The following is a 27,358-nucleotide window of genomic DNA, read 5'->3' as shown; positions in this document are numbered from 1 at the left end:
AAAATATTGAACCAAAGGGCACCCCTATTTTTGTTAAGATACTTAGTTAATGTAGTTCACTAGAAAAATATATCATGCCCTGTTTTAGTGTAAAATGATTAAGATTCTCTTTTAATTAATAAAACAAGGATAACTTAGAAAAACTCCACGAAAATAACCCCAAGGTGAAAACACCCCCACCCTTGGGATAACTATTGTTTTATCAGAAAGAACCTAAGAAAAATATGAAATCTGCTGTTTGACATTTTTCAGTTAATAAGGTAGTAGAAAGTGCCTTTTTGACATTAAAACTTGGGAAAATCATAGCTAATTAACCACCCCTTAGTTTCCTGTGATTTTTAGCACAAAGACCTATTATCACCAGAGGATGTCAACAAAAATAACCTTTAGGACAGAACCTACCCCTAACTAAGAGGTGTAGTGTAAAGTGCCCCTTTTTGCCTAACTCTTGTTATTTTTGTCTAAAGCCTAACTTTTATACTTTAAGCCTCAAATTCTTAAAACAAGCTAAAATAACCAGTGACAACCCACTGTAATTTTTACAGAATTTTTGGAAATTATTAAAACCCTGTTGTAGTTCAAACCTATCCTAGAAACCCTAAATGGAAATTAAGGAAAGAGAAATGAAAGATATGAATAAATGTTGTCCCTAAAAACTTTATTTGCTGTCCACAAAAATATATCAAGGCAATACCAAACCAATATGTTGTCCTAAAGGAAAACCTAAGTCCAAAGAGTAATAAGCCTATCTATGTACCACTAGAAGCCCCGCATAACTAAGAAAACCCTAAGTTACTTCTCGACTTAATTTCTTTTGCATAATGTTATTAAATCATGCATAATCATGACATACATGTTCATTGCATTTCGATAGACTGTAATCTTGCTGACGGAGAGTACATCCTCGTGCCGGAGCAAGGAGCTGCTCAGGAGGTAGCCCCAGATCCAGCACCCGAGCCTGCACCAGAGGACCTGCCTGCCACTGCTTTGGAAGGCAAGCCCCGGTTTTATGCATAACCTGTTATTATGCTATTTTACTTCACTTAATGATTGTAGGATTGATTGTGCACTTAAGTGTAGGAATTGTTTGAAACCCTAGTTGCATGATCTTAGGAATCCCATTGAGATGAATACTAGTATGCTAGGTCGAGTAGCTGCTTATTTACTTAGGATCTCGGTAGAAGTCGAGTGATTTTTCTAGCACTCGCGCGAGGTCAGGACATTGATTGTATCCACTTCCATATCATACGGGTGTTGGTTGTGGACAACAATCCATGGGGATTGGTTGTCCACGGGATAAAATGTGAATAAGGATTAAGGTGTGGTACCGTGAGTCAAGCGTTTGAACGTACTAAGCACATGCCGAGAAATATGGTAAATCGGTAAGCCTAGTACCTGAGTGAACCTGGCAGTGGACATATCCCCTCACGCGTCCTGAGACGAGGTCTCCCATTCCGGTTATGGTGGGTACAAGTGCGGTCACTGCACGACGGCCAGTCGGGGTCAGTGGGGCATTGTACGCCAAGGCGGTGAGCCCTGATCTGCTGACGGGGAATCGATGGGGACGGTTGATGTGTGTGGGGACGGAGTGCCCCTACATGTCGTGTGTTTAGGTTTACCTTGCAAGGATAAAAACTCGATTCGAATCGTCTGCTTCTCGCAGCTAATGAGACTGCTTGATCCATGCTGCTACATTGAGTAACAAGTGGAATGATGCGGAGATGATATAAGATGTTGATTGCTAAAATGTTTGCTACTTTGTATGAATAGATAGTACACTTTTAGCCTTAAGAGAGTCACACTTAACTTTGACTAAGTTAAAATCTTGATTTAGAAACTCAGCTAGTGCTTTTGGCAACCAAACCCCACAGCCAAACAGCTGCATGTCTAGAGGTAGAGGAGTAGACTCCTCACACCGGGTAAGTCTAGCTGAGTATTAGTATACTCAGCCTTGCTTGTGGCATAATTTTTACAGGTTCTCTGGAGGAGATGGTTGCTGGGATAACTTGGCCGTCCACCTTACCACCGGGTTGGACTGTTGAGTGGGACCCTGCCTCGGCTGAGGAGGAGCATGAGGAGTGATGGGACAGGCTTCCCCATCTCTCCGTTTGGTTACCGTTAGTTTTATTCCGCTGCACTTCGAACAATGATGGCTACTTTTGCAAAAACTCCGATGACGATGATGGTGATGTAATAATTTAACAATGTGACGCGTATGGTTTTATGCTTTATTGTATTTGCTCTGTGACTCACCTTCGAGTGAGATTGTGGTACTTGATCCTGTCCGTGGCCGTGTCGGACTAGATCCGAGGGATTGACGGGTTATTCCCATTTAAGTGTGGTCTAGCCTCCAAGGTGGGACTCGGGCACTTAAGTTGGAATAATCCGGGCAGTTCCGCCTCAGTCGATGTTCCATGAGTGTTCTAAGTCTTCGCCGGATGACATTGCTAGCCTGTAAGCACTTGGGGATGCCTTTGTCTTAACTATGCACGGCCCTTCCCACTTCGGCTCTAGCTTGCCCGGGGACTCTGTCCGGGTGGTCCTCACAAGTACTAGGTCCCCTTCGTTGAATTCTCTTGGGACGACAGTGTTGTCACGCCATGCTTTGGTCTGGACCTGATACTTGTTGAGGGCCTGTAGGGCAAGGACGCGGTCTCCGTCGATGAGATCTTTGGAGGTCGGTTCGTCAACTTCGGGGACGACTGATTCATTTGTTTGGGGGGGCCCGTGCTCTAACTCTTGCGGTGTCATTGCTTCGAATCCATACATCAGGCAGAAAGGTGTGAACCTGGTTGCTCGGCACTCTGTCATATTCAACGCCCATATGACTTCGAGTAATTGGTGTGTCATTTGCCCTTTTTGTCGTCAAGGAGCCTTTTCTTAATGGCGCAAAAAATCTTGCCGTTGGCGCGTTCGACGAAGCCGTTGGACTGTGGGTGTTAGATAGAGGCGAAGACCAGCTTTGTGCTGATGAAGCTGCAGAATTCCCTGAAGTCTTGGCTGTCGAACTGTTTGCCGTTGTCAACTCTGATAATGTTTTGCTAGAAGAATTTTTGTGAGGTCTTCGCTGTTATTGTGGAGACTGCCCTAGCCTCGATCCACTTTGTGAAATATTCAACGCCGACGAAAGTGAACTTTAAGTTTCCTTAAGCCGTAGGCAGTGGCCTGACTATGTCCAGCCCCCAACACTAAAGTGGCCATGTGTGGGCAATGAGCTTGGTGAATTGTGAAGGGTTGCCTGAGCGAGGAGAGAACTTTTGGCATGCCTCGCATGACCTGGTGACTCGGTTGGCCGTGCAAATTATCGTGGGCTAGTATAATCCCTGACGAATCACCTTGGCTGCGAGGGCCCTGGGTCCTGAGTGTGAGCCGCAGGTTCCGCCGTGGACTTCCGGAGGATTTCTAGGCCTTCGGTTTCGATTATGCATTTCAGCATAGGCTGGCTGATGCCCTTTTTGTACAGTTGGCCCTTGACTATTTCGAAATCCCTGCTCCTGTGTTTCAGTTGTTTGGCCTGATTATGATCGATTGGGTGGTAGTGCCCTATAAGTACAATGTTATTGGGGCCCGCCAGTCTTTGGCCATGATGAGGTTGACGATTCGGTGGCCTTCGGCGTCTTGAGTTATTTGCAAGCCTTCGGGGTTACGGACGGCTGGTGTGCTGATGACGTGATTGAACACGTCGGAGGGCAGGGCCTCGTCCTTGGCTGCTGCCTTGGCCAACGCATCAGCCTCTTCGTTCTTGTTGCGGTCGACATGCTGCAGGGTGAAGCCCTTGAATTATTTTTCGAGGCTGCAGACGACGGTGAGGTATTGCATGAGCACGGGCTCCTTTGCTGAATAATCTTTTTCGATCTGGCCAGCGATGACCTTGGAGTCTGTTTTGATGATGCATGTGGTGACGCCGAGGGCCCGTAGTTTGCGAAGTCCCAGGATGACGGCTTCGTATTCTGCGACGTTGTTGGTGCACCTCTCGGACTCTAGAGCGAAGCTGAGGCGTGCGGCGTATCTATACTTGATGCCGGCGGGTGATGTGATAATCGCCGCGGCGCCTGCTCCCGCATGGCACCATGCGCCGTCGCAGTGGATGGTCCAGACTTTTTCCAAGTGCTCTTGTTGTGGCCCCACAGGTCCTGTCTAGTCGATGATGAAGTCCGCCAAGACTTGTGACTTGATTGCTGTTCTGGGCTCAAAGGTGATGTGGTACCTGAAGATTTAGCTGCCCATTTTGCAATTCTAGCGGATGCCTCCGGGTTCCTGAACAATTCTCCCAGACCCCTGTCCGAAGTGACCCATACATTAAATGCCTCGAAATAGTGTCCTAGTTTGCGCGAAGCCATGACCACTTGAAAGTCGCCTAGAGGGGGGTGAATAGGGCGAATCTGAAATTTACAAACTTTAAGCACAACTACAAGCCGGGGTTAGCGTTAGAATTATAAACGAGTCCGAAAGAGAGGGCGAAAACAAATCACAAGCAAATAAGGCGGATGACACGGTGATTTGTTTTACCGAGGTTCGGTTCTTGCAAACCTACTCCCCGTTGAGGTGGTCACAAAGACCGGGTCTCTTTCAACCCTTTCCCTCTCTCAAACGGTCACCTAGACCGAGTGAGCCTTTCTCTTCAATCAAATGGGACACTAAGTCCACTACAAGGACCACCACAACTTGGTGTCTCTTGTTTTGATTACAAGTGAATTAAGCACAAGAAAGAAAGAAGAAGAAAAGCAATCCAAGCGCAAGAGCTCAAATGAACACAAGTCTCTCTCTCACGAGTCACTATTTGATTGGAATGATCTTTTGGACTTGGGAGAGGATTTGATCTCTTTGGTTGTGTCTTGTATTGAATGCTATAGCTCTTGTAAGGTGTTTGAAGGCTGAAAACTTGGATGCAATGAATGGTGGGTGGTTGGGGGTATTTATAGCCCCAACCACCAAACTAGCCGTTTGGTGGAGGCTGCTGTCGCATGGCGCACCGGACAGTCCGGTGCGCCAGCCACGTCACCCGACTGTTAGGGTTCGACCGTTGGAGCTTATGTCTTCTGGGCCATCGGACAGTCCGGTGGTGCACTGGATAGGTCATGTAGACTGTCCGGTGCGCCTTCTGGCGCGAGCCTGACTTCTGCGCGCACTGTAGCGCATTTAATGCTGTTGCAGGCGATCGTTGGCGTTGTAGTAGCCGTTACTCTGCTGGCACACCGGACAGTCCGGTGAATTATAGCGGAGCGGCTCCCAGAATTCCCGAAGGTGAGTAGTTTGGAGTTTGGTTCCCTGGTGCACCGGACACTGTCCGGTGGCACACCAGACAGTCCGGTGCGCCAGACCAGGGCACACTTCGGTTGTCTTTTGCTCTCTTTGTTTGAACCCTTTCTTGGTCTTTTTATTGGTTTATTGTGAACCTTTGGCACCTGTAAAACTTATAGACTAGAGCAAACTAGTTAGTTCAATTATTTGTGTTGGGCAATTCAACCACCAAAATCAATTAGGAAAAGGTGTAAACCTATTTCCCTTTCAATCTCCCCCTTTTTGGTGATTGATGCCAACACAAACCAAAGCAAATATAAAAGTGCATAATTGAACTAGTTTGCATAATGTAAGTGCAAAGGTTGCTTGGAATGAAACCAATAATTATTTCTACTAGATATGCATGGATGGCTTTCTTCTAATTTGAAATTTTGGACCACGCTTGCACCACATGTTTTGTTTTGCAAATGTTTTGGAAATTCTTTTCAAAGTCTTTTGCAAAGTAGTCAAAGGTAAATGAATAGGATTTTGAGAAGCATTTTCAAGATTTGAATTTTCTCCCCCTGTTTCAAATGCTTTTCCTTTGACTAAACAAAACTCCCCCTTAATGAAATCCTCCTCTTAGTGTTCAAGAGGGTTTTAGATATAGATTTTGAAGAGGGTATAACAATTTGAAATTATATCACAAGTAAGATACCAATTTGAAAACACTACTTTAAAAACAAGTTGAAAGACTAAAATTTTGAATTTGGTGGTGGTGCGGTCCTTTTGCTTTGGGCTAATACTCTCTCCCCCTTTGGCATGAATCGCCAAAAACGGAGTCATTAGAGCCCTCTTAACTACTTTCTCCCCCTATGGTAAATAATGTATGAGTGAAGATTATACCAAAGTTGGAGAGTGGAGTGACGGCGAAGGATGAATAATTCGATGGAGTGGAGTGGAAGCCTTGTCTTCGCCGAAGACTCCTTTTCCCTTTCAATCTATTACTTGGTATAAAATTTACTTGACAAAACACATTAGTCATAGCAAAGAGAGAGAGATGATCAAAGGTATATAAATGAGCTATGTGTGCAAAATATCAATCAAAATTCCTAGAATCAAGAATATTTAGCTCATGCCTAAGTTTGGTAAAAGTTTGCTCATCTAATGGTTTGGTGAAGATATTGGCTAATTGTTCTTTGGTGTTAACATATGCAATCTCGATATCCCCCTTTTGTTGGTGATCCCTTAAAAAGTGATACCGAATGGCTATGTGTTTAGTGTGGCTATGCTCATCGGGATTGTCCGCCATGCGGATTGCACTCTCACTATCACATAGAAGAGGAACTTTGGTTAATTTGTAATCATAGTCCCTAAGGGTTTGCCTCATCCAAAGCAATTGCGCGCAACAATGGCCTGCGGCAATATACTCGGCTTCGGCGGTAGAAAGAGCTACAGAATTTTGCTTCTTTGAAGCCCAAGACACCAGAGATCTTCCCAAGAACAGGCAAGTCCCTGATGTGCTCTTTCTATTAATTTTACACCCTGCCCAATCAGCATCGGAATAACCAATTAAATCAAATGTGGATCCCCTGGGGTACCAAAGGCCAAACTTAGGAGTATAAACTAAATATCTCAAGATTCGTTTCACGGCCCTAAGGTGAACTTCCTTAGGATCGGCTTGGAATCTTGCACACATGCATACGGAAAGCATAATGTCCGGTCGAGATGCACATAAATAGAGTAAAGAACCTATCATCGACCGGTATACCTTTTGATCTACGGATTTACCTCCCGTGTCGAGGTCGATATGCCCATTAGTTCCCATGGGTGTTTTGATGGGCTTGGCATCCTTCATCCCAAACTTGGTGAGTATGTCTTGAATGTACTTCGTTTGGCTAATGAAGGTGCCCTCTTGGAGTTGCTTCACTTGAAATCCTAAGAAATACTTCAACTCCCCCATCATAGACATCTCGAATTTTTGAGTCATGATCCTACTAAACTCTTCGCATGTAGATTCGTTAGTAGACCCAAATATGATATCATAAACATAAATTTGGCATACAAACAAATCATTTGCAAGTGTTTTTAGTAAAGAGAGTAGGATCGGCTTTTCCGACTTTGAAGCCATTAGCGATAAGAAAATCTCTTAGGCATTCATACCATGCTCTTGGGGCTTGCTTGAGCCCATAAAGCGCCTTAGAGAGTTTATAGACATGGTTAGGGTACTCACTATCTTCAAAGCCGGGAGGTTGCTCAACATAGACCTCTTCCTTGATTGGTCCATTGAGGAAGGCACTTTTCACGTCCATTTTATAAAGCTTAAAGCCATGGTAAGTAGCATAGGCAAGTAATATACAAATTGATTCAAGCCTAGCTACGGGTGCATAGGTTTCACCGAAATCCAAATCTTCGACTTGTGAATATCCCTTGGCCACAAGTCGGGCTTTGTTCCTTGTCACCACACCATGCTCATCTTGTTTGTTGCGGAAGACCCACTTGGTTCCTACAACATTTTGGTTAGGATGTGGAACTGAAAGGGAAATGTGCCCTTGGGCCATTTCTAAAGTATTTTGGTGATTGAGTGCCAACATAAGTGCTTAAATGTGAATCTATGCCCATGGATGAACAAAGTGCAAATCAAGAGCAAAGGTATGTTTCTAAGTCTTAGTACATTGGTTTTGTGTACTAATATACTTGTCTAAGTATCAGAAACAGAAAGAAGAAGAAAAGAGAAGAGTTGGCTGTATACAGCCAAGAGGCTGTTTCGGTCTGGGGCACCGGACTGTCCGGTGGTGCACCGGACAGTGTCCGGTGCGCAAGGCTGCCTCGGGCGAAGTGGCCGCTCTCGGGAATTTGCCGACGGCGTACGGCTAAAATTCACCGGACTGTCTGGTGTGCACCGGACTGTCCGGTGAGCCAACGGTCGGCCGGGCCAACGGTCGGCCGCGCGATCTGCGCGGGACACGTGGCCGAGCCAACGGCTAGAAGGGGGCACCGGACTGTCCGGTGTGCACCGGACATGTCCGGTGCGCCAACGGCTCCAAGTCTGCCAACGGTCGGCTTCGCCATTTTAGGAAGGAAATCGGGCACCGGACAGTGTCCGGTGTGCACCGGACTGTCCGGTGCACCCGACGACAGAAGGCAAGATTGGCCTTCCAGATTTGCTCTCAACGGCTCCTAGCTGCCTTGGGGCTATAAAAGAGACCCCTAGGCGCATGGAGGGATACACCAAGCAACCTTAGAGCATTCTTGATCATCCACACTCAGTCTTTGCGCATTCGTTTGTCATTCTCAGTGATTCGAGCTCCGTTCTAGTGAGAACTTTGAGATAGTCTTTTGAGCTCGATTCTTGGCCGTGTGTGTGCGCATTTTGCTGTGGATTTGTGTGTGTTGCTTCTCTCCCTTACTCCGTGCTTCTTTGTGAACTTCAAGTGTAAGGGCGAGAGACTCCAAGTTGTGGAGATTCCTCGCGAACGCGATAAGAAAAGAAAAGCATAACACTGTGGTATTCAAGTTGATCATTGGATCACTTGAGAGGAGTTGAGTGCAACTCTCGTCCGTTGGGATGCCACAACGTGGAGTAGGCAAGTTTTGTACTTAGCCGAACCACGGGATAAACCACTGTGTCTTCTCTGTGTTGAACTTCTTGTGGTTATCGTATTGTGCAAGATCTTCTCTCTAGCCACTTGGCATTAACTGTGCTAACGCTTAATCAAAGTTTTGTGGCTTAAGTTTTTAAGTTTTACAGGATCACCTATTCACCCCCCCCCTCTAAGTGCTCTCAATTGGTATCGGAGCCGTTCTCTTCAAGAAAGGGACTAACCGCCCGAAGAGATGGATCCTAAGGGCAAGGGGATGGTGATCAACGACAAGGAGAAGGAGACCTTCGTCAACGAGCTCAATGATGACAAGCCCACCGACTCAGGCTCGGGCCACAAAAGAAAAGACGGGAGGAAGAAGAAGACAAGGCGCATCAAGGAAATTGTCTACTACGACAGCGACGAATCTTCCTCCTCCCAAAAGGACGACGACGACCACGATAGACGAAAGACGGTTAACTCAAACTTTTCTTTCGATTATTCGCGCATCCCGCATAGTTCAAATGCTCAATTGCTCCCCATTCCACTTGGCAAGCCCCCTCACTTTGATGGAGAGGACTACGGATTTTGGAGCCACAAAATGCGTACTCACCTGTTTTCTCTCCATCCAAGCATTTGGAAGATTGTGGAAAGTGGAATGAAATTTGATAGCTCAGATAGCCCTGTGTTTATTAATGAACAGATTCATAAAAATGCACAAGCTACTACTGTGTTGCTAGCCTCTTTGTGCAGGGACGAGTATCACAAGGTGAGCGGCTTGGACAATGCCAAGCAGATCTGGGACACCCTCAAGATCTCTCATGAGGGAAACGATGTCACCTTACTCACCAAAATGGAGTTGGTGGAAGGTGAGCTTGGACGGTTCGCGATGATAAGGGGCGAGGAGCCGACACAAACATACAACCGGCTCAAGACCCTTATCAACAAAATAAGGAGCTACGGGAGCACGCGATGGACGGACCACGACGTCGTCCGCCTAATGCTAAGGTCATTTACCGTTCTTGATCCTCATTTGGTGAACAATATTCGTGAAAATCCCAGGTACACCAAGATGTCGCCCGAAGAAGTTCTTGGGAAATTCGTTAGCCGGCGAATGATGATCAAGGAGGCGAGGTACGTGGACGACGCCTTGAATGGTCCGATCAACGAGCCGCAACCCCTTGCTCTCAAGGCAACACGAAGCAAGGAGGCGCTACCTAGCAAGGTGGCACAGATTGAGGCGGCCGGACTTAATGATGAAGAGATGGCTCTCATCATCAAAAGATTCAAGACGGTGCTTAAAGGTCGCAAGGGACAGCCAAGCAAGACCAAAGCCAAGGGGAAGCGCTCATGCTTCAAATGCGGTAAGCTTGGTCATTTTATTGCTAACTGTCCTGACAATGATAGTGATCAGGATCAAGGGAACAAGAGGGAGAAAAAGAAGAACTATAAGAAGGCAAAGGGCGAGGCTCATCTTGGCAAGGAGTGGGATTCGGACTGCTCCTCGTCTGACTCCGACAATGAGGGACTCGCCGCCACTGCCTTCAACAAGTCATCCCTCTTCCCCAACGAGCGTCACACTTGCCTCATGGCAAGGGAGAAGAAAGTAAGCACTCCTAATACTAGTACTTATGCTTCTTCAAGTGAGGATGAGTCTAGTGATGATGATGAGATAGATTACTCATGCTTATTCAAGGGACTAGATAGAACTAAGGTAGAAAAAATTAATGAATTGATTGATGCCTTGAATGATAGGAATATACTGTTAGAAAAGCAAGAGGATTTGTTGTATGAAGAACATGATAAATTTGTAGAAGCTCAGAAATCTCTTGCTCTAGAAATTAAGAGGAATGAAATGCTCTCTAGTGAATTATCTTCTTGTCATGAAACTATTGCTAAGTTAAAAAGTTTTAATGATGATTTAAATGCTAAACTAGAAGTAGCTAGTAAATCTAATTCTTGTGTAGAAATTGTTGAAACTTGTAATAGGTGTAAAGATTTTGACATTGATGCTTGTAGTGATCATTTAGTCTCAATTTCTAAATTAAATGAGGAATTAGCTAGTCTTAATGCCCAACTTAAGACTAGCAAGAATGAATTTGACAAGCTAAAATTTGCAAGGGATGCCTACACGATTGGTAGACACCCCTCAATTAAGGATGGACTTGGCTACAAGAGGGAAGCCAAGAACTTGACAAGCCATAAGGCTCCCATCTCCGCCAAGGAGAAAGGAAAGGCCCCTATGGCTAGTAGTGTGTAAAAGAACCATGCTTTTATGTACCATGATAGGAGACAATCTAGAAATGCTTATAGGAGTTGTAATGCATATAATGCCTTTGATTCTCATGCCATGTTTGCTTCTAGTTCTTCTTATGTGCATGATAGAAATGTTGGTAGGAGAAATGCTGTTCATAACTTGCCTAGGAGAAATGTTGTTAATATTCCTAGGAAAGTAAATGAACCTTCTACAATATATCATGCTTTAAATGCTTCTTTTGCTATTTGTAGAAAGGATAGGAAGATAGTTGCTAGAAAATTAGGGGCAAGATGCAAGGGAGACAAAACTTGCATTTGGGTCCCTAAGGATATTTGTGCTAACCTTGCAGGACCCAACATTAGTTGGGTACCTAAGACCCAAGCCTAAATTTGCCTTGCAGGTTTATGCATCCGGGGGTTCAAGCTGGATTATCGACAGCGGATGCACAAACCATATGACGGGGGAGAAGAAGATGTTCACCTCCTACGTCAAAAACAAAGATTCCCAAGATTCAATAATATTCGGTGATGGGAATCAAGGCAAGGTAAAAGGGTTAGGTAAAATTGCAATCTCAAATGAGCACTCTATCTCTAATGTGTTTTTAGTAGAGTCTCTTGGATATAATTTGCTATCTGTTAGTCAATTATGCAATATGGGATATAACTGTTTGTTTACAAATGTAGATGTGTCTGTCTTTAGAAGATGTGATGGTTCACTAGCCTTTAAGGGTGTATTAGACGGCAAGCTTTACTTAGTTGATTTTGCAAAAGAAGAGGCTGGTCTAGATGCATGCTTAATTGCTAAGACTAGCATGGGCTGGTTGTGGCATCGCCGCTTAGCACATGTGGGGATGAAGAACCTTCACAAGCTTCTAAAGGGAGAACACGTGATAGGTTTGACTAACGTACAATTCGAAAAAGATAGACCTTGTGCAGCTTGTCAGGCAGGTAAACAGGTGGGAGGAGCGCATCACAGCAAGAATGTGATGACAACATCAAGACCCCTGGAGCTGCTACATATGGACCTCTTCGGACCCGTCGCCTATCTGAGCATAGGAGGAAGTAAGTATGGTCTAGTTATTGTTGATGACTTTTCCCGCTTCACTTGGGTGTTCTTTTTGCAGGATAAGTCTGAAACCCAAGGGACCCTCAAGCGCTTCCTAAGGAGAGCTCAAAATGAGTTTGAGCTCAAAGTGAAAAAGATAAGGAGCGACAACGGGTCCGAGTTCAAGAACCTTCAAGTGGAGGAATTTCTTGAGGAGGAGGGGATCAAGCACGAGTTCTTCGCTCCCTACACACCTCAGCAAAATGGTGTGGTAGAGAGGAAGAATAGGACGCTCATAGATATGGCGAGGACTATGCTTGGAGAATTCAAGACCCCCGAGTGCTTTTGGTCGGAAGCCGTGAACACGGCTTGCCACGCCATCAACAGGGTCTACCTTCATCGCCTCCTCAAGAAGACTTCGTATGAGCTACTAACCGGTAACAAACCCAATGTATCTTACTTTCGTGTATTTGGGAGCAGGTGCTACATTCTAGTGAAGAAGGGTAGAAATTCTAAATTTGCTCCCAAAGCTGTAGAAGGGTTTTTGTTAGGTTATGACTCAAATACAAAGGCGTATAGAGTCTTCAACAAATCATCGGGCTTGGTTGAAGTCTCTAGCGATGTTGTATTTGATGAGACTAATGGCTCTCCAAGAGAGCAAGTTGTTGATTGTGATGATGTAGATGAAGAAGATGTTTCGACAGCCGCTATACGAACCATGGCGACTGGAGAAGTGCGGCCACAGGAACAAGATGAACGAGATCAACCTTATTCCTCAACTATGGTGCATCCCCCAACCGAAGATGACGAACAGGTACCTCAAGTGGAGGCGCTTGATCAAGGGGGAGCACAAGATGATCAAGTGACGGAGGAAGAAGCGCAACTGGCACCTCCGACCCAAGTTCGAGCGATGATTCAAAGGGATCATCCCGTCGACCAAATTCTGGGTGATATTAGCAAGGGAGTAACTACTCGATCTCGATTAGTTAATTTTTGTGAGCATTACTCCTTTGTCTCTTCTATTGAGCCTTTCAGGGTAGAAGAGGCCTTGCTAGATCCGGACTGGGTGTTGGCCATGCAGGAGGAACTCAACAACTTCAAGCGCAATGAAGTTTGGACACTGGTGCCTCGTCCTAAGCAAAATGTTGTGGGAACCAGTGGGTGTTTCGCAACAAACAAGACGAGCACGGAGTGGTGACAAGGAACAAGGCTCGACTTGTGGCAAAAGGTTATGCCCAAGTCGCAGGTTTGGACTTTGAGGAGACTTTTGCTCCTGTGGCTAGGCTAGAATCAATTCGTATCTTGCTAGCATATGCCACTCACCATTCTTTCAGGTTGTACCAAATGGATGTGAAGAGCGCTTTCCTCAATGGGCCGATCAAGGAGGAGGTGTACGTGGAGCAACCCCCTGGTTTCGAGAATGAACGGTACCCCGACCACGTGTGTAAGCTCTCTAAGGCGCTCTATGGACTTAAGCAAGCCCCAAGAGCATGGTATGAATGCCTTAGAGACTTTCTAATTGTTAATGCTTTCAAGGTTGGGAAAGCCGATCCAACTCTTTTTACAAAGACATGTGATGGTGATTTGTTTGTGTGCCAAATTTATGTTGATGACATAATATTTGGTTCTACTAACCAAAAGTCTTGTGAAGAGTTTAGCAGGGTGATGACGCAGAAATTCGAGATGTCGATGATGGGCGAGTTGAACTACTTCCTTGGGTTCCAAGTGAAGCAACTCAAGGACGGCACCTTCATCTCCCAAACGAAGTACACGCAAGACTTGCTGAAGCGGTTTGGGATGAAGGACGCCAAGCCCGCAAAGACTCCGATGGGGACCGACGGACACACCGACCTCAACAAAGGAGGTAAGTCCGTTGATCAAAAAGCATACCGGTCCATGATAGGTTCTTTGCTTTATTTATGTGCTAGTAGACCGGATATTATGCTTAGCGTATGCATGTGTGCTAGATTTCAATCCGATCCTAAGGAGTGTCACTTAGTGGCGGTAAAGCGAATTCTTAGATATTTGGTTGCTACGCCTTGCTTCGGGCTCTGGTATCCAAAGGGGTCTACCTTTGACTTGGTTGGATACTCAGATTCCGACTATGCTGGATGTAAGGTCGATAGGAAGAGTACATCGGGGACGTGCCAATTCTTAGGAAGGTCCCTGGTGTCGTGGAACTCTAAGAAACAAACTTCCGTTGCCCTATCCACCGCTGAGGCCGAGTATGTTGCCGCAGGACAGTGTTGCGCGCAACTACTTTGGATGAGGCAAACCCTCCGGGACTTTGGCTACAATCTGAGCAAAGTCCCACTCCTATGTGATAATGAGAGTGCTATCCGCATGGCGGAAAATCCTGTTGAACACAGCCGCACAAAGCACATTGACATCCGGCATCACTTTTTGAGAGACCACCAGCAAAAGGGAGATATCGAAGTGTTTCATGTTAGCACCGAGAACCAGCTAGCCGATATCTTTACCAAGCCTCTAGATGAGAAGACCTTTTGTAGGTTGCGTAGTGAGCTAAATGTCTTAGATTCGCGGAACTTGGATTGAATTGTAGCATACATGTGTTTATGCCTTTGATCATGTTCATTCTGCATTTTGTTGCTTATTGTGGTGCTCAAGTTGTACAAACATTCCCCGGACCTCACAAGTCCTTGTGTAAGTGATGCACATGTTTAGGGGGAGTTCTGCTACAACTTGACCCTTTGAGACTAACCATATGCTTAAGTTTGGTTGTTTTAGCCTCAAAGGAGGATTGAAAGGAAAAGGTGGACTTGGACCATGAAAGACTTCCACTGCACTCCGATGAGAGGGTAACTTATTCCAAGTTCATCTCATGTACTCTTATTGCCTTTGTATTCTTATTGACGATTTTGGTGAGGCAATGGGGTTAAAGGGCCAAGATTGATCCCGTTTTGGTGCTTGATGCCAAAGGGGGAGAAAATAAAGGCCAAAGCAATAGATGGATCAGCTACCACTTGAGAAACTTTGAAAATAGCAGAATAGAGCTCTTGGTTTGTCAAAACTCTTGCATTGTCTCTTTTGTCAAAAGTTGGCTTCTTGTGGGGAGAAGTGTTGATTATGGGAAATAGGGGGAGTTTTTGAAAATATTTGATCAATCTCTTTTGGAATGACTCTCTTTATGCTTCAACATGTGTGTTTGACTTAGAGATAGAGATTTGAGTTTGATTTGCAAAAACAAACCAAGTGGTGGCAAAGGATGATCCATATATGCCAAATTGAATCAAAATAAATTTGAGTTTTTATTTGAAGTGATATTGCACTTGTTCTAGTTGCTTTATGTTGTGTTGGCATAAATCACCAAAAAGGGGGAGATTGAAAGGGAAATGTGCCCTTGGGCCATTTCTAAAGTATTTTGGTGATTGAGTGCCAACATAAGTGCTTAAATGTGAATCTATGCCCATGGATGAACAAAGTGCAAATCAAGAGCAAAGGTATGTTTCTAAGTCTTAGTACATTGGTTTTGTGTACTAATATACTTGTCTAAGTATCAGAAACAGAAAGAAGAAGAAAAGAGAAGAGTTGGCTGTATACAGCCAAGAGGCTGTTTCGGTCTGGGGCACCGGACTGTCCGGTGGTGCACCGGACAGTGTCCGGTGCGCCAGGCTGCCTCGGGCGAAGTGGCCGCTCTCGGGAATTTGCCGACGGCGTACGACTAAAATTCACCGGACTGTCCGGTGTGCACCGGACTGTCCGGTGAGCCAACGGTCGGCCGGGCCAACGGTCGGCCGCGCGATCTGCGCGGGACACGTGGCCGAGCCAACGGCTAGAAGGGGGCACCGGACTGTCCGGTGTGCACCGGACATGTCCGGTGCGCCAACGGCTCCAAGTCTGCCAACGGTCGGCTTCGCCATTTTAGGAAGGAAATCGGGCACCGGACAGTGTCCGGTGTGGACCGGACTGTCCGGTGCACCCGACGACAGAAGGCAAGATTGGCCTTCCAGATTTGCTCTCAACGGCTCCTAGCTGCCTTGGGGCTATAAAAGGGACCCCTAGGCGCATGGAGGGATACACCAAGCAACCTTAGAGCATTCTTGATCATCCACACTCAGTCTTTGCGCATTCGTTTGTCATTCTCAGTGATTCGAGCTCCGTTCTAGTGAGAACTTTGAGATAGTCTTTTGAGCTCGATTCTTGGCCGTGTGTGTGCGCATTTTGCTGTGGATTTGTGTGTGTTGCTTCTCTCCCTTACTCCGTGCTTCTTTGTGAACTTCAAGTGTAAGGGCGAGAGACTCCAAGTTGTGGAGATTCCTCGCGAACGCGATAAGAAAAGAAAAGCATAACACTGTGGTATTCAAGTTGATCATTGGATCACTTGAGAGGAGTTGAGTGCAACTCTCGTCCGTTGGGACGCCACAACGTGGAGTAGGCAAGTTTTGTACTTAGCCGAACCACGGGATAAACCACTGTGTCTTCTCTGTGTTGAACTTCTTGTGGTTATCGTATTGTGCAAGATCTTCTCTCTAGCCACTTGGCATTAAATGTGCTAACGCTTAATCAAAGTTTTGTGGCTTAAGTTTTTAAGTTTTACAGGATCACCTATTCACCCCCCCTCTAGGTGCTCTCAGGATCTAAATGCCATACCTCATTTCTTGTGAAGTTGTTGAGCTCTTCTTGCATCTCCAGCACCCAATCCGAATCTTGAAGTGCTTCCTCTACCCTGTGTGTCTCAATAGAGGAAACAAAAGAGTAATGTTCACAAAAATGAGCAACACAAGATCGAGTGGTTACCCCCTTTTGAATATCACCGAGGATGGTGTTCACGGGGTGATCTCGTTGGATTGCTTGGTGGACTCTTGGGTGTGGCGGTCTTGGACCATCATCATCTTCCTTGTCTTGATCATTAGCATCTCCCCCTTGATCATTGTCCTCCTCTTGAGGTAGCTCCTCTTGATCTTCATTTTCATCATCTTGAGCTTGATCCTCATCTTGAGTTGGTGGAGATGCTTGCATTGAGGACGATGATTGATCTTGTGCTTGTGGAGGCTCTTCGGATTCCTTAGGACATACATCCCCAATGGACATGTTCCTTAGTGCGACGCACGGAGCCTCTTCATCATCTAGTTCATCAAGATCAACTTGCTCTACTTGAGAGCCGTTAGTCTCATCAAACACAATGTCACAAGAAACTTCAACTAGTCCAGTGGACTTGTTAAAGACTCTATATGCCCTTGTGTTTGAATCATATCCTAGTAAAAAGCCTTCTACAGCCTTAGGAGCAAATTTAGATTTTCTACCTCTTTTAACAAGAATAAAACATTTGCTACCAAAGACTCTAAAATATGAAACATTTGGCTTTTTACCGGTGAGGAGTTCATATGAAGTCTTCTTGAGGATTCAGTGAAGATATAACCGGTTGATGGCGTAGCAAGCGGTGTTGACCGCCTCGGCCCAAAACCGATCCGAAGTCTTGTACTCATCAAGCATGGTCCTTGCCATGTCCAATAGAGTTCTATTCTTCCTCTCCACTACACCATTTTGTTGTGGTGTGTAGGGAGAAGAGAACTCATGCTTGATGCCTTCCTCCTCAAGGAAGCCTTCTATTTGAGAGTTCTTGAACTCCGTCCTGTTGTCGCTTCTTATCTTCTTGATCCTTAAGCCGAACTCATTTTGAGCCCATCTCAAGAATCCCTTTAAAGTCTCTTGGGTTTGTGATTTTTCCTGCAAAAAGAACGCCCAAGTGAAGCGAGAATAATCATCCACAATAACTAGACAGTACTTACTCCCGCCGATGCTTATGTAAGCTATCAGTCCGAATATGTCCATGTCTAGCTCAAGTGGCATGTCGGTCGTCATGATGTTCTTGTGTGGATGATGAACACCAACTTGCTTCCCTGCTTGACATGCGCTACAAACCCTGTCTTTCTCAAAATGAACATTGGTTAGTCCCAAAATGTGCTCTCCCTTTAGAAGCTTATGAAGATTCTTCATCCCAACATGGGCTAGTCGGCGGTGCCAGAGCAAACCCATGTTAGTTTTAGCAGTTAAGCAAGTGTCGAGTTCAGCTCTATCAAAATCTACCAAGTATAGCTGACCCTCTAACACTCCTGAAAGCATCTAGGCCCCTGGTTGGTTTTAGTGATTAATGACAACGTAATGTTATATGTGACTAAGGTGTGTTTTGCAGAGACAAATGGTAAGTTAGGTCGCATGACAGGTAGAAGTACTACAACGGTGAAAACAATCCTGGAGATAAGAACTCGAAGCGACGGCTAAAACGACGAAACAAAAGGTGAAGGACTACGGAGTCCGAGTGTCAAGGAGATGTGGACACTCGTGATTTAGTTAGGTCTTTTATTCTCTTTTAGCCGTACTATAAAGAGGGGTTGTCGATGAGTAGTTTGACCAAGAGAGTTCTAGTGTAGTGTTGGTGCACAATCACACTCACATACAGTGCTAGGTGTCACTCTAGAACTCACTCACAAGTTAGAACGAAAACCGAATTGAAAATCAGCTGAAAAACAAGAGTTAGGGTTTCTGGCCCTGGGGCACCGGACTGTCCGGTGTGCACCGGACTGTCCGGTGCACCCTCTGCCAGGTGGGGCCAGGCTGGCCCGGGGAAGAGGCTTTCCCACGCAGAAACCCGAGAGCGCAGGATTCAGAGTTGAATTTTAGTGGCGCACCGGACAGCGCACCGGACATCGCACCGGACTGTCCGGTGTGCACCGGACAGTGACTGTTCACTGTCCGGTGTGCCATGACTCCAACGGCTAACTGTCAGAACTAGCTGTTGGAAATGACCGTTGGCGCACCGGTGGCGCACCGGACTGTCCGGTGCGCCCGTGCGCAGTGAGTTGCCAGTAACGGCTAGTTGGTGGGTGAGGGCTATTTATACCCCTTCCACCCACCATATTCAATGTCTTGCACCCCATATTTATTCCAACACATTGCTAGAGCATTGCAAGCACCAAAAGCCTAGTGAGGAGATTAGAGAATCTTAATCCGCGTTTGTTCCTCATTAGCACTAGCGAGAGCCACCTAGAGCACACACCACTTGCATTAGGCTTCTCTTGGTCAAGCGAAAGTCTACGGCTTGTTACTCTTGGTGATCGGCATCACCTAGACGACTTGGTGGCGTTGGGAGCTCGGTGATCACCGTGAAGATCTTGTTGGTGACCTGACTCAAGTTTGTAAGCGGTCTTGAGGGATCCACCGTGCCGGAGTGGCAAAGGATCATCTCGTAGTGAGCACTTGGTTCTTGCGAGGACCAAGGGGGAGCGATACCCTTGCGTGGGTGCTCCAACGAGGACTAGTGGAGAGTGCCGACTCTTCGATACCTCGGGAAAAATTGGAGGAGTCTTCTAAACCTTGCTTTACATTCCGCACTTAATTCAAGCACTTTACATTGTGTATTTGTTTAGCAAGTATTTGAAGTATTGTCTTAGCATTATTGTGTTTCTAGTATTATTATCTTAAGTACTAGGTGTTGGGGTGAAGTTGGGCTCTTGCTTAGCTCTTGCTTAGCTTTTAATTAGTGTTGATTTTTAGAAAAGCCCAATTCACCCCCCTCTTGGGCATCGTGATCCTTTCAATTGGTATCAAAGCCTTGTTGCTCATAGATTAGCTTAACCGCTAGAGTTACGATGTCCGGTGGGGATGGACCTCCTCCCGTTTTTGATGGTGACGATTTTCCATATTGGAAAATTCGTATGGAAGCATATTTAGAGGCTATAAACATTGGTGTCTATAAAGCCGCCACACAAGGTTTCCCCGAACCTAGAGATCCCACAAATCTTGTAGGGGATGAGTTCAATTATGAGAAATGGAATGCTAAGGCCAAAAACACCCTTTTTAGAGGCCTTTGCAAAGATGTGTTCAATAGAGTAAGAAATCATAAAAATGCTCATGATTTGTGGATGGACATTTGTGCTCTACATGAAGGAACTAGAAGTGAGCGTGAGGAGAGATATCACATAGCCATGAGAAAGTTAAATTCTTTTGAAATGCTTGCTAATGAAAATGCCAATGCTATGTACTCACGTCTCAATATTCTTGTAGAGGAAGTTAATGGATTGGGGCTTACTCAAATCTCACAACCGGATGTTGTGAGGAAGATTCTCAGTGTCTTCCCAATAGACAAATATGGACACATTGTCACTGTGCTACATCAAATGGATCTTTCAGTTACCACACCTACACAGATTCTGGGAAAGATCAATGCTCATGAGATGTACATGCACATCAACGACAAAGAAGAATCATCTTCCAAAAGAAAGGATTTGGCTCTCAAAGCAAATCATGAAAGAAAAGGAAAAGCAAAAATACAAGTTGAGGAAGATTCCTCAAGTGACGATGACCTTGATGCTAATATTGCCTTGATGGTAAGGAAGACCACCAAGATGTTGAAGAAACTTAACAGAGAAGGCATCAAATTTGATTCAAGAAAGAAGAAGTTCTTTTCCAACAAAAGAAAGCCCATTTCTGAGATGGATTGCTACAACTGTGGTGAGCTCGGTCATCTTGCTCATCAATGTAACAAGCCCAAGAAGAACAAGTTCAAGGGCAAGAAAGAAGATGACAGCGATGATGAAAAGAAGGAAAAGAAGTTCTTCAAGAGGAAAGATGGGAAGCAAAAGAGGTTCCACAAGAAGAAGAATGGAAAGGCATATATTGTTGGTGACTGGCTCACTGACATTGAGTCATCAAGTGGATCTTCTTCAAGTGAAGAAGAGAATGATGAAAAAGTTGCCGCCATCGCCGGGGACTTCTCTTCACCACCACCATCGCCATCATCGACTTCTCACCTATGCCTCATGGCTAGGGGTGAACGGAAGGTACAAAATGATATTAATATTGCTGATGATAGTGATAGTGATGAGGAATTTGCTTCACCTTCATATGATGAGCTAGCTGACATGCTTAAAGAATATACTCAAATCATTAGAAAGTCAAAAGCTAAATGTGATAGGTTGAAAAATGAAAATGAATCTTTAAATGCCAAATATGACATAGTTATGAAAGCTAGTGATGAAATAAAAGAAGAAAATAAAACTATGTCATCAACTGTAAATGAGCTCACAAACTCCCTAAAAGATGCTAAGGATAAATGTGACAAATTAAATGAAGCTAATAGGGAGTTGCAAAATAGACTAGTAAAAATCAAGGAAGACTATACTCAAATTAAATTTGATCATGACAATCTTCTTGTTGAAAATGAACTTTTATCTTGCAAAACACATGAGGCTATTAATCTTGTTGTTAAGATTGATGTAGCAACCTCATGTGATGATTTGAGTCAAGAAGAGCAAACTAGTCTACATGCTGAGTTGACTGAAAAAGTTGAAGTCCTGACTTTAGACAACCAAAAATTGAAGAAATACTTGACTGATGCAACTACTAGAGGAAAGGTTGCTATTGAGAACAATGATTTCAACAATGAGATGGCAGTGGATAATCAAAGGCTTAAAAATGAGGTCAAGAAACTAAAAAGTGAAAATGAACATCTTGCAACAAGTGTGCAAAAGTTCAACAAGGGTCAATACCTCCAAAATGAGCTGCTTATGAACACTGTCATGAAAAACAACAAGAGTGGTATTGGATACAATGCTTTTGTGCAAAAGAAAGCTACCACTCAATACAAGCCAAAGCAGACTCACAAGCCCATCAAATGCTGAGTGTGGAAATGAAGGTCATTTTGCCCACAACTGCAAAGCCAAACCACCAACTCCCTTGCCTAAGCACTCAAGACCATTTGCTTTCAATGCTCATTATGTTCTAAGAAAGGTTGCAAATGGAAAGGTTAAAGTTACATTCCTAGGTCCACCAAACAAGAGTAGACCTAGACAAATCTGGGTTGCAAAGTCCTTGATTGAGAGAGTCACTGGTCCTATGCAATATAGGGCCCTCAAAACTCAAGCTTGAATTGTCTGTGGATGTAGGTGAACTACAAGACCGGTGGGAGCCATTGGGTTATTGACAGTGGATGCACACAACATATGACAGGCAACCCACAGATGTTCACCTCACTTGATGAGAATGTTGATGGACAAGATAAAATCACATTTGGAGACAATTCAAAAGGAAAAGTGCAAGGACTTGGCAAGGTGGCAATTTCAAATGATTTATCAATATCAAATGTTCTCTTAGTTGCACCTTTGAGCTTCAATTTATTATCAGTGGGTCAACTCTGTGATCTTGGACTTCAATGCTTATTCACTCCAATAGAGGTTATTGTAACAAAGATGGATGATGAATCAATGGTGTTCAAGGGATTTAGATACAACAACCTCTACTTAGTGGATTTCACTTCAGAAGATGCAGACTTAAGAACTTGCCTCTTCACCAAAGCTTCACTTGGATGGCTTTGGCATAGGAGGCTTGCACATGTTGGGATGAGCACACTCAAGAAGGTATTAAAGAAAGACATGGTTAGAGGATTAAAGGATGTGGTGTTTGAAAAAGACAAGCCATGCAGTGCATGTCAAGTTGGAAAGCAAGTTGCTAATACACATCCTACTAAAGCTTTCATGTCAACATCAAGGCCACTGGAACTACTTCATATGGATTTATTTGGACCTACAAATTATGTAAGTGCCGGTGGCAACCTCTACTGTCTAGTGATTGTTGATGACTTCTCAAGATACACTTGGGTGTTCTTTCTCCATGACAAATCAGAAGTTGCATCTATATTCAAGAAGTTTGCCAAGAAAGCTCAAAATGAATTTGATTGCAAGATCAAGAAGATTAGAAGTGACAATGGCAAAGAATTTGACAACATCAACATTCATTAGTACTGTGATAAAATTGGGATCAAGCATGAAGTATCTGCCACATACACACCTCAACAAAATGGAGTTATTGAAAGAAAAAATAGGACCTTGATCACTCTTGCAAGAACAATGATTGATGAGTATAACACACCGGAGAGGTTTTGGGCCGAAGCTGTCAACACTGCATGTTATGCATCAAACAGGCTATTTCCTCACCGGCTACTTGCGAAGACTCCTTATGAACTGCTAAATGGGAAAAAGCCAGATGTCTCCTTCTTCCGGGTGTTTGGGTGCAAATGCTATATCTACAAGAAACGCCATCACCTAGGGAAGTTTCAAAGACGTTGTGATATTGGTTTTCTTTTGGGTTATTCATTAAAGTCCAAAGCATATCGAGTATTCAACCATGCCACTGGCGTGGTAGAAGAAACATATGATGTGGAATTTGATGAGACTAATGGCTCCCAAGGAGCACTTGAAAATCTTGATGATGTAGGTGATGAGCCACTTAGGGAAGCAATGAAGAACATGCCAATTGGAGCTATCAAACCAAAAGAAGATGAAGAAGAGGTGCAAAACATTGACAAGCCTTCTTCATCAAATGTACCACAAGATGATGAAAAAGATGAGAGGCATGCAAATGAAGATACATTTGTCTCTCATGAACAAGCAAGGGTACAAGCCGAAGATGTTGATGCTCCAGGATCTTCTTCCCAAGTGGTTGACAGGAGAAACTCATCACTACTTCAAGCTCATCCTCCAAATCAAATCATCGGGAGTCCTTCACAAGGGGTTATTACTCGATCACAGAGACATGATTCTTTTATTGAACATCACTCTTTTGTTTCTTGTGTTGAGCCTACTTGTATAAATGAGGCGCTACAGGACCCGGACTGGGTGAATGCCATGCATGAAGAACTTAACAACTTCACCCGTAACGAAGTTTGGACCCTGGAGAAGCCCCCACAAGATGCAAGAATCATTGGAACAAAGTGGGTGTTCAGAAACAAACAAGATGATCAAGGTGTGATTGTAAGAAACAAGGCAAGACTTGTTGCAAAGGGGTTCTCTCAAGTTGAAGGCTTAGATTTTGGAGAGACCTTTGCACCGGTTGCTCGACTGGAAGCCATCCGTATCCTACTTGCATATGCATCATGCTATGATATAAAACTTTATCAGATGGATGTAAAAAGTGCATTTTTAAATGGCTTCATAAATGAACTTGTATATGTTGAGCAACCGCCTAGATTTGAAGACCCTAGATATCCTAACCATGCTTACAGGTTGTCCAAGGCGCTATATGGGCTAAAGCAAGCTCCAAGGGCTTGGTATGAGCGCCTTCGCGACTTCATCGAGAAGGGCTTCAAGATCGGGACCATCGACACAACTCTATTCACAAAGAAACATAATGGTGATATTTTCATTTGTCAAGTATATGTTGATGATATAATCTTTGGCTCGACAAATGACTATCATTGCAAGGAATTTGGTGAGTTGATGTCGAAGGAGTTCGAGATGTCAATGATTGGTGAGCTAACGTACTTCCTCGGCTTTCAAGTCAAGCAAATGAAAGATGGTAACTTTCTCTCACAAGAGAAGTATACCAAAGACTTGTTGAAAAGGTTCAACATGGAGAAGTGCAAACCAATCAAGACCCCCATGCCTACAAATGGACATCTCGACTTAGATGAGGGAGGTAACCCGGTTAATCAAACTCTCTACCGTTCTATGATTGGTAGTTTATTGTACCTTACCGCATCTAGGCCCGATATTATGTTTAGTGTCTGCATGTGTGCTAGATTTCAATCTAATCCTAAGAAAGCTCATCTTCGCGCTGTTAAGAGAATTCTTAGGTATCTCAAGCACACCACAAGCGTTGGTCTGTGATATCCCAAAGGAGCTACTTTTGATTTAATTGGCTATTCCGATTTGGATTATGCCGGTTGCAAAATTGATAGGAAAAGTACTTCTGGGGGATGCCATCTGCTTGGTAGATCACTAGTTTCATGGACATCCAAAAAGCAAAACAGTGTTGCCTTGTCAACTGCCGAAGCGGAATGTGACGGAACCTCCCAAGTAATTAGGCCCACCTACAGTTGTCCTTGTCCAACGGACATCAGACACCCTGTAGATGTTCCTAAGTCACTTGACAAGCTCGGTATCTTTCCTTACCTTACCAGGAACGTTTTACCCGTCTTGCAGACATTACAGAACATCGGAGATAAAGAAATGCGGAAGCTTTTACATAAACTTACATTTATTTAGAAAGTAAGATCAAGTTACATATTACAGACCAGAGCTATAAACGAGTGCTGAGTAGTACACATATCAAGGGAGGCAAAAACTCCTCCCGATAGCTTTAAACAAAAAGTCCTATATGGAGGACCATGTCCTCCCGCATCTTCACTCTTGTTTTTCTTCATTTGATACCACCTTGGAGCAAAAGCAACAAAAAATTGTCGCTTCCTCACCTAAAAACAACAAAGGGATAAACCCTGAGTATGGGATACTCAGCAAGTCTTACCCGACTAAGGAAAAGACTCTCAAGGGTATGCTGGATAAATAGGAGTCAAGGAGAGGTTTTAGCAAAAATCAACTTATACTTTTGCAGAAGTAGCTTACTAAAGTGAGTCCTTACTTTCAATCTTTTAACGCCATATTAAGTATTAATAGACTCTATTTGCATCTAGTCTAATTTCATCATCTCATCAATACAACATCATGTTGATCCATAGTGTTCACATCCTGACTTACGTTGTAGAAGAATGACCAAGTCTTCATAACCGCGAAGGTACGGCGATCCGAATCGATTATACTCAGCTGAGGATCTCCAATCACACGACATATGTAGCACTTAACCCTTGCATATGTCAACCCGCCACCGGGGTTCTTAAGACCGGATCAGGTTCACGCAAACCGAGAGCACAAATACACCACCGTCCAGCCTCTTGCCACGGAGGGTACACGCTACTCTCGCCACCGCTCCACGCCCATTTCGTGTTATCTTATTCCGGCCTTAGTCTGCCCGAGGCAAGGCTTACCCATGACGAGGCATGTGACCAGTTAAAGGGTCCTCGGTCAGCACGCCTACATACGCATTAATCCTTAACCAACCTGGGTAGAACATCACCTGTTCCTACCCCAAGTCTCAATTTAAGTATTTCCATCCTTAGGATTGTGTCTGTTCACCAGAGCTATAAACGAGTGCTGAGTAGTACACATATCAAGGGAGGCAAAAACTCCTCCCGATAGCTTTAAACAAAAAGTCCTATATGGAGGACCATGTCCTCCCGCATCTTCACTCTTGTTTTTCTTCATTTGATACCACCTTGGAGCAAAAGCAACAAAAAATTGTCGCTTCCTCACCTAAAAACAACAAAGGGATAAACCCTGAGTATGGGATACTCAGCAAGTCTTACCCGACTAAGGAAAAGACTCTCAAGGGTATGCTGGATAAATAGGAGTCAAGGAGAGGTTTTAGCAAAAATCAACTTATACTTTTGCAGAAGTAGCTTACTAAAGTGAGTCCTTACTTTCAATCTTTTAACGCCATATTAAGTATTAATAGACTCTATTTGCATCTAGTCTAATTTCATCATCTCATCAATACAACATCATGTTGATCCATAGTGTTCACATCCTGACTTACGTTGTAGAAGAATGACCAAGTCTTCATAACCGCGAAGGTACGGCGATCCGAATCGATTATACTCAGCTGAGGATCTCCAATCACACGACATATGTAGCACTTAACCCTTGCATATGTCAACCCGCCACCGGGGTTCTTAAGACCGGATCAGGTTCACGCAAACCGAGAGCACAGATACACCACCGTCCAGCCTCTTGCCACGGAGGGTACACGCTACTCTCGCCACCGCTCCACGCCCATTTCGTGTTATCTTATTCCGGCCTTAGTCTGCCCGAGGCAAGGCTTACCCATGACGAGGCATGTGACCAGTTAAAGGGTCCTCGGTCAGCACGCCTACATACGCATTAATCCTTAACCAACCTGGGTAGAACATCACCTGTTCCTACCCCAAGTCTCAATTTAAGTATTTCCATCCTTAGGATTGTGTCTGTTCCTAAGGATGAAAGAGCATCACAGGGAACTTTGCAGTAAGATCCCACTATTGCTCCAAATGAAAATATTCTTGCAGGTAGAAGCCATCCTTTCTCGAGTTAAATTAAGGACAACCTCTATCCACAAGATCTAAGCAAGGCTAAGCATTTTTGTAAATCATATTTTGATACTTCACAGAAGTATCTACAAAGGTATGGATATCAAGGAAAGCAATGCATCAAAGGGTTTCAAGCAATTCCTATGAACCTAATGCACATTTCACTAGACTTAAGTGTGCGAAAAGTATTTAAAAACACAAGGAAAGGGGTTGCATGCACCGGGGCTTGCCTTTGTTCACAGGTGAGTCAGGCTTGGACTCGCAGATGTCGAAGTAGAGCCAAGTCCTTGCCCGAGAGTCCAAAGGTGGTTGTGTCTTCCCTTTAGTTACTTCACTCTCTTC

This window comes from Zea mays, chromosome 6 (assembly GCF_902167145.1).
Source record: "Zea mays cultivar B73 chromosome 6, Zm-B73-REFERENCE-NAM-5.0, whole genome shotgun sequence".
NCBI classification, from domain to species: domain Eukaryota; kingdom Viridiplantae; phylum Streptophyta; class Magnoliopsida; order Poales; family Poaceae; genus Zea; species Zea mays.
Note: the sequence above shows the minus strand (reverse complement) of the source record.